This window comes from Enhydra lutris, unplaced genomic scaffold, assembly GCF_002288905.1.
Source record: "Enhydra lutris kenyoni isolate GAN:26980312 unplaced genomic scaffold, ASM228890v2 scaffoldscaffold33, whole genome shotgun sequence".
Lineage (NCBI taxonomy): Eukaryota > Metazoa > Chordata > Mammalia > Carnivora > Mustelidae > Enhydra > Enhydra lutris.
The window spans coordinates 17,827,081-17,840,338 of NW_019154117.1; positions in this window are offsets into that span (position 1 = coordinate 17,827,081).

A 13,258-nucleotide genomic window follows, 5' to 3' on the forward strand; every position below is an offset into this window, starting at 1 on the left:
AGCCTTCATGTCAACGGCTTTCCACCTTGACAGCCCTTTAGAAAGACCCGGGGAGCTGTTCAAAACCGGAGACCCAGGCTGTACCCGAAACCAACTTAATGAGTGTTTTCAAGGTGGTCCCAGTTACAGGCCAATTTGAGATCAGCTGCTCTAGAGAAATCTAGCTGAGGCCCTTTAAACAAATGACAGAACTCACTGAGCCCCAAAGCCTTGAGGCGGACACCCTGCTTTCCTTTCTCAGGCTCCTCAGTGCTGCTGACAAAAACATGTGTTATCCCCTTACACTGTTCTTGGAGTCTAGAGATCTGTTGGGCATGTGCTGAGTTTGAGTTACCCAAGTTTAGACTACCTTTATTTGCGTTCCAATTACCTCCTGCTATCTAAGAAATCACCCCAAAGCTTAATGGTTTAAAACAGCAATGCTTATTATTTCACAAAATTCTTTGGGGTTGGCAGGGTTCACTCGCACAACTCCATTCACCCCGAGGACTGACTGGACTGATAGACATAAGACAGATAGCCTTGCGTCTCCAGTTTGTGTTGGCTGGGACACTTCAGCTCCTCACGTGGCTGTCCAGGTCAGCATTCTGAGAGAATGAAGGTGGAATGACAAGGTCTTTTCAGGACAAGCCTTGGAAATCCCATCACTTCACTTGCATTTTATTATTATTTTTTTAAGATTTTGTTTATTTTTTTTAAGTAAACTCAACACCCAACATAGGACTCGAACTCACAACCCCGAGATCAAGAGTTGCCTCCTCTATCGACTAGCCAGCCAGGCGCCCCATTTCTCCTGCATTTTATGGTGAGAGCAAGTATAGTGGCCGAGAGAATGTATCTCACAGACTTCCCATGACAGGCAATGGAACCAAATGAGGGCCACAGCTAAATGTGCTTTGAACTCCATTGCTAAGGACGCCTAGAAGCCACAGACTGAATATTAAGTCAGACCTGTTCCTGGGAGACAAGAGACTCTTTTTGGCCAACTTTGCCTCGAACATTCCCCAATGGCTTTGCAGAAACATTCTTAAACCCTTCTACCCAATCTTCTCTCCCCTTTCTTCTTCACTCAGGATCAGACTTGCATCAAGGTCATTCTCTCCCTAAGAAGGTCAACTTTCTCTCCCTAACTTCTTTAACAAAGGGGCTTCGCTTCCCCTAATAAGGTCCTTGCGCATTAATTTTGCCATGTCTTCCTCTTCTCAGAGGACCTGGATTAACCCAGAAACTTCAATACCAGCCCAGACTCAAGGGGAGGGAGGAATAGCCTCCACCCCTTGAAGACAGAAGCTGCAAAGTCACAGCCAGGGAAAGGAGTTGTCCCCACCATCCCTGAAGACCAATCTACCATCATTTCCCCATGAGCACTGCCTGCTCCCTCTCTCTCCTCAGGCGCTTGGGGAGGACTTAGTTTTGCTCCCAGCTCCGATGTGGCCACGTGGTACCAATGAGAGTGTATTAGCAGGTGAGGCCTTTAGGAGGTAACTAGGTTCAGGTAAGTCACGGGGGTGGCGCCCCCACCGTATGATTGGTGTCTTTATAAGGAAAGAAACTAGAGCTCCCTCCCTCCACCCCGCAGGGTAAAAACAGTGAGACGCTAGCTTTCACGGGACACCAGTCTGCAGACCTACCGGCGCCTTGATCTTGGTCTTCCAAGCCTCCAGAATGGTGAGAAGTAAATTGTTGTTGTGTAAGCGCCGCCCGGCTCCCGTGCTTTCTCTGGTCCATGGCATTTTTGCTGTTTTGCCTGAGCTGCTGGAAACAGAAAGTAAAATCTCCCTAAGTATTTGCATTTTGATTACATGTCGAGATATTTTGGATATATTGGTTTAAGAAAAAAGCACAGTTATAAATTAACGTCACCTATTTTAGTTTGCTTTGCTAAGTAGAAAATACAAGGGTTCACAGTTGTGACCTGCTTGGTATTTCTACTAGAGAGCACAAAGTTTCTAAGAAATTGAATCACTATTTTGAGATCATTGTAGGTTCACGTGCAGTTGTAAGATTTAAAACAAGAGCTCTCTTTTACCCTTTACTCCGTTTCCCCCAGTGGTAACTTCTTATAAATTTGTGGTATAATATTAGAAGCGGGATGTTGACAATGATACGGTGAAGATACAAAACATTTGTGCCACCAAGATCCTTTGTGTTGCTTTTCTATAACTGTACCCACTGCCCGGCACCCGCCTCGCTTGATAATCCTTGGCAACCACAATACAGTTCACTTGTATAAATTAGTCATTTCGAGACCATTATATAAAGAGATTTCTAGTGTATTATAACGTTTTGGGATTGGTTTTTTTTCACTTAACGTAATTCCTCATGGTTCGTCCAGCATGTTGAGTGTATCAACGATTGTGTCATTTTCATTGCTGAGTAGTGTGGGGTGCCTGTCTCCGCGTGTCCACAGTGATGGTATCCGATCGGCTAGAAACACCTGGTAGCACTCATGTGGGCTGGTGAGCTTCCCACAGACGTTTCTACTTTCCAAACCAACCTTAGGACTGGACAGACCTTCTGGTTGCTCTTATAACTACAAGACCCCCTTTAGCAATAACCATTAAGACATTTTGAAGAGAGAAAGAATATATTACTTACAAGCCCTGGCACAGGCAAGGCCCACCAGGGTGGACACCTTGAAGTTGCTGGGAGAGGAAGTGTGCATGGGCCTGGAGATCTGCATTGATCGAGGTCCAGGGTAGGGACCCAGGGTTTCCCCAGTTCAGTCTTCATTGGTGAATGTAAAACATAAGAATGCCAATTTGAAGCCTGCACAGAGAAAAATCAAGTTGACCAAATGGTCCGTTATGGAAGTCAAAAGATCTCAAAAACAAAGGAGACTCCGTAGGGGAAGGTAGCCCTGTTTTTTTTTTTTTTTGTTTTGTTTTTTTTTTTAACTGGTTCAGCCACTGGCAGTATTTTGGTTCAAGATAGCAGGTCTTGCAAAGGACGCCTCAGCCAGGCACTTGGATTCCAAAACGAAAAGCCAACTGTCTGGGTTGGGACTACGGTGGTATGTCATGGCACCATAGTTCTGACCATTCTAGGTTATTTCCAGTTTGGGGCTATTAAAATAAAGCTGCTAGAAGCATTCACGCCCTGGTTTTTGTGTGAATCTAAGTTTTCACGTCTCTGGGCTAAATGTCCAGCAGTGCGATTTCTGGGTCGTTTGGTTGTGACATGTGAAGTTTCTCAGAAACTACCAAACTGTCTTCCACGGGGGCTGTACCGTTTAGCGTTCTCATCAACAATGTCGGGGTGATCCAGTTCCTCTGTATTTGCCCAGACATCTTGTGTAATTACTGTGTTCTATTGTAGCCATTCTGACAGGGGTGGAGTGACCTCTCTGTGGTTTTAGCATGGCATTTCCCTCACGGCTAATGATCTAGAACACCTTTGCATGTGTTTATTTTCCACCTCTCTTTTTGGTGAGCTCTTATGACTTTTACCTGTTTCTCTAATTGGAGCGTTTGCTCTTTTACTGTCCTGTTTTTAATTCTATGTATTCTAGATACTAGTGTTTCATCAGGTATGTGATTTGCAAGGAGTTTCTCCTAGTCTGTTCATCCTCATAACAGGGTCTTTAAGAAAGCCAAAGTTTAAAATTATTTGACATTATTCAGTGTTTGGTTTTTGGTTGTTTTTTTTAGTAAAGTACAGTTGACACACAAGGTTGCCTTTTCCCAGGTGTACAACGTAGTGATTCCACAACTTTTCTATGTTAGGCTCACCACAAGTGTAGCTACCAGGGGTCACTGTTCAACTGTATGACCATACCATTGACTGTGTTCCCAACACTGTACCTGTCCTCCCTGTGACTTACTCCATGACTGGAAACCTGTACCTCTCACTCGTCTTCAATTTTGCCCACCCCCCCCTCTGGCAATCATTACTATATATGGGTTTGTTTTTGCTTTTGTTTGTTTGTTCTTAGATTCCATATGTAAGTGAAAGTCCATGGTAGTTGCCATTTTCTGACTTACTTCACTTAGCATAACCTCTAGGGTCCATCCACGTTATTGAATATGGCAGGATTTCCTCCCTTCTTATGGCTGAAGTATATGCCATAGTATCTATACCACAGCTTTTTTTATCTGTTTGTTTATAGATGGACCCTTCATTAGCTGTTGTAAATAATGCTGCAATAAACATTGAGGTGAATATATACTTTTGACTTAGTGTTTTTTGGTTTGGGGAGGCAAATAACCAGTGGTGAAATTACTGGATAATACGGTATTTCTATTTTTAAGATTTTTTGGAAATTCCATACTATTTTCCACAGTGGCTGCACCAATGTAGATTCCTCACCAACACTTATTTCTTTTGTAGCCATTTTGAAAGGTATAAGTAAGGTGATACTGTTGTTTGATTTGCCTTTTTTTTTTTTATTATTAGTGGTATTGAGCACCTTTTCATGTATCTGCCGGCCATCTGTATGTCTTCTTTGGAAAAATTTCTATTCAGGTCCTCTGCCCATTTTTAATTAGATTATCTGCTCTTTGTGCATTTATTATGGAGATTAATTACTTATGGATATAATATTTACAAATATGTACGCCTATTCGGTAGGTTGCCTTTTCATTTTGTTGATGGTTTACTTTGCAAAAGTGTAGTCCTAATAGGTTATTTTGGTATAGTCCTAATAGGTTACTTTTGCTTTTGTTTCCCTTGCCAGAGGAGACCGATCTAGAAAAATGTTGCCATGGTCAATATCAAAGGAATTATTGCCTGTGTTTCTTTCTAGGCTTTTTATGGCTTCCGGTCTCCCACTTAGTTCTTGTTTCCCCGGAGTAAATGCCACTGGATCATGCTGCATGATAGTTTTTATATATTACTGAATTCTGTGCCGTTTTATATATTGCTGAATTGCATTTTGTCAAGGAATTTTGCACCAGTGTCCTTATGATTTAATAATGTTTGGGTTACCTCTCTTGCAAAATCCTCTGTTGAAACCCTAACCTCCATTGAGGTACTATTGGGAGATGGGACTTTGGGGGAGTAGGTAGAGTTAGACTAGGTCACGTGAGTGGGGATTTCGTGATGGCATTAGTGACCTTAAAAGAAGGGGAGAACCCTTCTCTCTACTTTCCTCTCTTTTTCCACATGCACACACACAGAAAAAGCCATATAAGGACGTAGCAAAAAAAATAAAAAAAATTAAAAAATAAATTAAAATCCTTATCTGCAAGCCAGGAAGAGCACGCTTTCACTAGACACCAAATTGGCTGACACTTTAATTTTGGACTTCTCAGTCTTCAGAACTATGAGAAATACATCTGTTGTTTAAACCACCCAGTCTATCGTATTTTGTTATGATGGCCTGATCAGGTTGAAACCTACATTCATGAGGGATTTGGTCTATAGTTTTCTATTTTGTGCTGTCTTTGATTTTAATCTCGAGGTAACATTCTCTCATCAAATGAATTGGGAAGTCTTCCTTTGTCTTCTGATTTCTTAAAGAGACTGTGTAGAATTGGGATAATTCTTTGGACATATAAAATTGTCCAGTAAACACAACCTGCACCTGGGAATTTCTTTTCAGGGTTCTTAAGATAAAATTTCAATTTCCTTAATAGTTAAAGAGCTATTAAAATTATCTATTTAATCTTCGGTGAGTTGTGGTAGTATGTGTTTTCTGAGAAAGTGATCCATTTTGTCTAAAAGGTTGATTTAATGTGCATAGCACTGTTAATAGTATTCCCTTAGTATATTTTGATATCGGTAATGAGAGCCCTGCTTCCTTCCTGATCCTGGTAATCTGTATCTTCCCTCTTTTTTCTTTTTTGGTCTTGCAAGAAGTTTGTTGATGTTACTGGTGTTTTCAAAAAACAGCAAAACATAGTTTGTTCAAAAAATTCAAAAAACAGTTTGTTTTATTGATTTTTTATTTGATTTTTCAAAAAAATTTTGTTTTCAAAAAAAACACCAAAATATGTTAGAATTCCACAATAAATTCAATTAATCATGTCCAAAAAGACCCCCAAAAAACAAAAAAAAAACAAACCAAAATATAGTTTGTTCAAAAAATTCAAACAATAGTTTGTTTTATTTGATTTTTCTCCATTGGTTTTTTTTTTTTCAGTTTGTTCCTAGTTTAATTTACTTCTGTGCTTATTTCCTTCCTTCTGCTTCCTTTGTTTATTTTGACCCTTTTCCCCTTAGTTCTCGAGGTGAAGCTTAAATTAGTGACTTGAAACTTTTCCTGTTTTCTAATGTATACACTTCGTGTTAAGAATTTTGTTCTCCGAATCCAGTTTGATAGATTATAGTCTCATTTTCACTCGGTTTCATGCATTTTGAAATTTTGAGATTTTCTGTTTGACCTATGGGTCATTTAGAATGAAGCTGATTCATTTCCAAGTATGGGGTGAATTTTCTGTTTTCTTTCTGTTATTAATGGTTTAGTTTATGGTCAGAGAATGTGCTCTGTATGATTTCATTCTTTTGAACTTGTTCAGATCCATTTTTTTGGCCCGTGTGTGTGTGTGTGTGTGTGTGTGTGTGTGTGTGTGTGAAAATCATGCATATTCTGGGGCTGTTGGGTGGAATGTTCAATCGATGTGAAGATGCTCTTGTTTGATGGTATTGAGTTCTTCTATGTTCTTGCTGGTTTTCTGCCTAGTTTTTCTTTGAATTATGAGAGAGGTGTTGAGGTCCCCCACTATAGTAGACTTGTCCTTTCTTCTCTCCAGTTTTTGCTTCACATATTTTGCAGCTCTGTTTGGTGCATGTGAATTGAGGACTGCTCTGTCTTCTTGGCAGATTAACCCTTCTATCATTATGTGATGTCTTTGGTAATTTTCTTCACTTCGAAGTTTATCTCCTATTAGTACAGTTACTGCTCCCTTCCTTTGACTGAAGTCCTCATGATCTATCGTTTTCCATCACTTGACTTTGAAGTTGTCTGTATGATGTTTCAAGTGAGTATCTAGCTGTGATGCCAGCAGGCCAGGTCCAAGGACCCAGAGGGGTTCCCACAGCACCACCCAAGAGGGTCCCTGGCTGCACATGGGATAGAAATCAAATGCAAACCAGCCCGGGGTGAAAGCAGAGCTTATTGACGGTCAAGGGTGTGCAGTTTCAGACAGAATATCTGGGAGACTCAAAGGAAAGGAGAGAGTCTCATCTTTGCTCAGGGTCTAGAGTTTTTACTGATGATTGTGGTTTTGTGTTCATGTCTTCTCAGGCATCCAGAAACAGAACAAAGACATGGACTAGGTGTTATTCCTTAGAATCAAGGGGTCTTTTATCCAGATGTCTAGCTGGTCTGGAATATGCCCCAGATGGCTTCAGCTGGTCATTCTCACCTAGTTCTTCCTTAGACATTGTCTATTCGGAAGAAATCATCCACTCCTTGTCACTTACAAGGAAGACATAGACTGTTGGCATTCTGAGGCACGTGTAAAGGGTTGGTACAGTCCTAGCAAGAACAGAAGAAAGAAAAGGAGAAAACAGATTTTTTATGGGGTCCTTTAGTTTCCCTATCTTAACTGGGACATGGTCTTAACCCATTCTGCTAATCTCTATATTTTAATTGGTTTATTTAGACCACTTATATTTAAATGTAATTATTATGTTAGGGTATAAGTAGGCCATCCTATTTTTTTTTCTTTTATTTCTCTGGGTTTTTCTTTTCCTTTACATTTTTGTGGGTCACTGGAATATGTTTCAGAATTCCATTTTGATCTATCTGTAGTGGTTTTGGATGTATCCCTCTGAATAGCTTTGTTAATGACTAGTCTAGGTGGTACATGATATATGTACATAATACTGTCAGGCTTCTCAGGCTTAAGATTCTCTCTCTCTCTCTCCCCCTGCTCTCCCAGTTCCTGCTCTTTCTCTCTCTCAAAAAGTAAATGTATAAATATATAATAAATTTCTAAAAAAAACAACTTGAAGTGTAAAGGAAAAGCTACTGAGTTTATTCATACTTGTGACTACTATGTTCTTTCTTCCTTCCTGATGGTGCAAGTCTTCCTTTAAACTTTGTGTTTAACCTCCTTTCTGTTTAGAAAACTTCCTCTGTACATTCTTTTTTTTTTTTTTAAATACATTCTTTTAAGGATTTGCTCATGACCGTTTTCTTAGTTTTCCTTCATGCGACAATTTTTCTTTCTTTTTTTTTTTTTTTAAGTGGGCTCCACATTAGAGCCCAACACAGGGCTTCAACTCATGACCCTGCGATCCAAATCTGAGCTGAGATCCAGAGTCAGAACTTAACCGAGCCACCTAGGCGCCCTCATGTGACAGTGTCTTGATTTCACCTTCATTTTCAAAGGATATTGTCACTGGATACAAGGTTCTAAATTGGCATTTACTTCAACTATTAAAAAATACTGTGCCAATTATTTTTTGTCTCTATGGTTTCCGATGAGAAATCTAGTGTCAGCTTAATTGTTGATGTCCTATAGGTCAAGTGCTATTTTTCTTGGGTTGCTTTTATGATTTTCTCTTTAGTTTTCAGAAGTTTAATTATATGTCTTGGCTAGCATTTCCTTGGGTTTATCATAGTTGGGGTTTGCTGAACTTCTTGAATCTGTGCATTTGTTATATATGCTGAGCTTTTTGAATCTGTAGGCTTCCAAACTGAGGAACTTACTTTTTTTAAAGATTTATTTATTTTAGAGAGAAGAGTGTGAGAACATGGCAGGGAGGGGCAGAGGTGGAGGGAGAGCTAGTCTCAAGCAGACTCTGGCTGAGCTCAGAGCCCGAGATCATGACCTGAACCAAAACCAAGAGTTGAATGCTAAACCAACTGAGCCACCCAGGTACCAAATTGGGAAACTTCCAATCCATAGTTCTTGGAGACTTTTTTAGTCCCACCCTCTTTTTTTTAATCTCTCCTCTGGAATTTCAGTGACATGAATGTTAGATCTTTTGTTACATTCCCATAAATCTCTCAGGCTCTTTTTTTTTTTTTTCCCCAGTTTACTTACTTTTTGTTACACAATTTTGTTATTGTCCTATCCTTCAGTTGATTGATTCCCCACCCACCCTCACTGTCCCCTTGATTTTTCTGTTGAGCCCATCCATTGAGTTTTTGTTTTTAACTAGTTTTTTTTTTAAGCTTTTTATGGTAATCTCTACACCCAATGTAGGGTTTAAGCTCACAATACTGAGATTGAGTCACATGCTTCTCCAACTAAGCCAACCATAAACTTCAAGATTTTTGAATCAATTTTAGTTTTCAGTTGTAAGTTTTTACTTCTTTATATTTTATATTTCTTCACCGTGGCTCTTTATTTTTTTGAACCTTTATTCATCTTTTTCAAGCAAGTTTTTAACGCTAATAAGAGCATTTCTCTTATGGCCGTTTTAACATTTTTGTCAGATAATTCTAATACCTTTTTCATCCTGATGTTGATATCTATTGATTATCCTCTTTCATTCATTTGAGGTCTTCTTAGTTAGCATGATGAGTGATTTTCAACAAGACCTGGATGTTTTATATTACATTATGAAACTTAGGCTCAGCTAGAAGAGGTTTAAATAAGACTCAGACACCATTTCTATATGGTAAGATGTAGGTGGAAGTTCAGGTTCTCCACGAGTCCTACATTGACGCCAAAAGATGGAGGGTCCTCCTCACTTTGGTGCAAAGATAGAAACTGTGGCTCCCCGCGTGGTTGTTACTGATACCTGGATGGTTGTAGCATCATTACTGCTGGGCAAAAATGAGAGTCTGAACTCTCCAGTATGCTTCCTCTGACACCATCTTAGCAGGGACAGGGAGGATAATTTTCCTATTGCTGAATGGAGGTGGAAGTCCAGGCCCTCCATGTGCTTTCCACTAGAACCATCGGGGTTGGAGGGAGCTTATTATCAGCCAGTGGGGATGCTGTCCTGCTGTCCTACTTGGGCTCTCTGACACCACATTTACAGGGGTGTTAGGGTGCCTCATCACAGTTTCATGAGACTGGGTATCCAGATTCCTCACCTGACATTGGCTGGATCAGATGGGAGCAAGCCCACAGTTTGTCTGGGATGTTTGGTTGCAAGAGAGCAGTGATTATCTGAAAGTTTTCTGTCTTGTAGGCTGCCCCTTTGCTGGCTAGAAATAGTAGACTGTTGGGGTGGAGTGTGCTGCTTTTTTTTTTTTCCCCCTCCCTTTGGTCTGCACCTATTCGTGTTTCTGGGTTAACACTTTCTTCACCTCCAGATTTAGGATATATAAGGCAAAAAGAAAGCCAGGGAACTCGCCATTGTGCCATTCTTCAAGTCCTGAAGTGTAGTCAACCTGCCTTTTTCCTCTCTACCTTTCAAATTCTTCATTATTTTATAATGTAATGGTTTTCCAGTTGTACTTAACAAGAAGAGTGAAAATGTTGATTCCAACTTTCTAAGACCAAACCCCAATAAAACCAATTTTGATCAAATTTCAAGTATGCTTTTTAAATTCTAGTTGGGTTTATTTGTTGATGACAGAAGTTTTGTCAATATAGTCTTAACTTTTCTGTTATTGTCAAACAATATCATGAAGGTCACTTAAGTTCTTTTTGAATACTCCTGATTCTTCTGATTATGGATTACTTTGACCATGAGGTTGATTGGTTTTGCTCCAATATATCAATTATAATTGATATTCTAGAGCCCTTAAGCATAGTATAATCATAACAAAGCCCTGTTCAGATTTTTATATATAAAGTCAAAGAGATTGAGAAGTCTAAGAATTCTTTAAAGAAAGCTTTATTTCCTTTGTGACTTCTTTTTTGGCTTCAGAGAGATCTTTTTCAAATTGAAGACTACACTGAGTTTGCCAGAGATGGGACTTTTGCCTGTACATCATGATGTGTGTCACAGGATTTGGACCAGCTTGGATGGCAGAGAAGAGTTGATACATGCCATAAGATCCCTGCCCAAAAAAAGAGCCCAAAGGGTCTGTTTTGCTATGTGTGGACTGATGGGATCACTGTGCTCCCTAAAGTTCTCTAAATGCAGCAGAATTGATTATAAAAAGAAATTTTAACCACAGGTTCACTTAATCACCTTAAATTTTGCAACACAGCAGAGAGGCTTATAACCTTGAAGATATAATCTATGTGAAACAAATACGGGAAAGGATTGGTTTGGGACAGGAAACTTAAATCTTCATCCAGTTGCCAAAGTCTCCATTAGTCTTTGTGCTCACAGCACTAAAAATCCTCTGGGCCACGGGGTCCTTTGTCTGTGGTGGCTGAATTCCATCAGAAAGAGAAGTTGGAAGGAAGAGTGGCCCCTTGCCATCATCCTATATATTTCTATATTCCTGACTCCTCGTTTGTTCCAGTCTCCATATGCCCCCAGGATTATGCTCAGTTTGGGAAGTTGATATTTAAGTTGCATATGTTGAACACATGTTCAGTACAAAATTTACAATAATAAAAGTCTGACTTCCTACTCAGTAGGAGGCTAACAGAAATATGAAGAAAGTTGGTTGATGAGGCTAAGATTTCTCAAAGAGCCGAATTGTTGGCTGTGTCAGCTGGGGGAATGGTCTAAGAAGAATATTTTAATATTTTGTGTTCAAGATAATGAATTTCAAGAGACGAAACAGAATAGAAGCAATATGCCCAAGAGAGAAAGGTATTAATTGTTACTCACTTGAGTTTTATTTTTTAAAACTAATATGAGGAAGGAAGGACTTGTAAGAGCAGCTTAAAGGTTTAGCCAAGATCAAGCCTCCATCACAGTGGGGCAGTGAGCCAATAAGTCTGTGTGCACTTAGTCTGGTTGGTATTACATCATTTCTCAAATGCACTAATGCTTAAAGAATGTGCTTCACGTCGTTTGCTTTCCATATCCTTTTATTTTCTAAAAACCTATCTCTTGGAGAGTCCGTGGCTTCCAGCTTTTACTTTTAGAAAGTCTTGACCTGTTTACCAACTACAACTCCATCTGCGGAAGATTCAGGCTAAGGCACAATTCCTGCTCCCAAATGTCCTGACTGACACTGCACCACACATGACCTCAAGCACAGCGGTCCCTCTGGAGCCAGCCACCCCGTTGCACACTCATCTAGCCGGCCCAGGAGTAGGGAGGAGGATTCTCAGTACAGGGCTTGGAATGTATCTCAAGGTCCTGTTGCTTGTGAGCCTTTTTCTTGAAAGAACATCTGGCTGAAAAATATCAAGGTTAGGCAAGGTGAGCAGAGAAGAGTGTGCTGATCTCTCTGAACCTGGATGTTTTCTTAAACAGTCAAATCATGGGGCGCCTGGGTGGCTCAGTGGGTTAAGCCTCTGCTTTCCGCTAGGTTCATGATCCCGGGGTCCTGGGATTGAGCCCCATGTCAGGCTCTCTGCTCAGCAGGGAGCCTGCTTCCCCCCTCTCTCTCTGCCTGCCTCTCTGCCTACTTGTGATCTCTCTCTCAAATAAAAAATAAATAAAAATATTAAAAAAAAAAAAACAGTCAAATCCTGACTGACTCTCTTGCAGGAAACTCATCTAGAAGGCTCTAAGAGATGCTTGCCATGTGCTACAACTTTCTGACCAATTGGTGCCATCTCTCTTCTGAGTGGTGTCTCACGAGCTGTTATTTTGATCCTGTGGCCAACAATGCTAATTGGAAAAGGCGTTTTGATCCTGTGTTAGTTTCCAGTTGGTGCTGTAACAAATTAGCACAAATTTAGTGGCTTTCAACTATGCATAATGATTACCTTGTAGTTCTGGAGATCAGAAGTCTGCCACATGTCCCACTGGGTTAAAATGTAAGCAGGGCTGCATTCTTTTCTGGAGGCTCTAGGGCAAATCTGTGTTTTTGCCATTTCTAGTTTCTAGAGTTAACTGTATTCTTTGGCTTAGAGTCCCTTCCCACTTTCAAAGACTGTACGGATCAGTCAAGTTCTTCTTAAATCACTGCAACAACTGACTTTCTGTCTCCTACTTCCACTTTTAAGGATCCTTGTGATAGAATTGGACCTACACAGATAATCCAGGAGAATCTCCCTATTTTAAGGTCATCTCATTAGCAACCTTAATTTTGCCTATAATCTTAATTCCCGTTGCACATTATATAACATAGTCATCAGTACTGGAGATAAGAATGTAGACCTCTTTGGGTAGCCATCTTGGCTCTTACAAAATGTACCACAGACCCCCACTGCCTTTAGAGTTTCTTGTCCTCAAAATTTAGAATTCTTCAGTTGTGTTTCCATTTGTTGTCATGGAGGCTCTCAGACCCCTTCTGAGGCACACCTAGCAGTAGTGTGAGTTCCCAAAATATCCCTTTAACATCATCTGGACCTTTTGTTTGACTTGCATTTCGGAAGGAATCTCTTCCAAT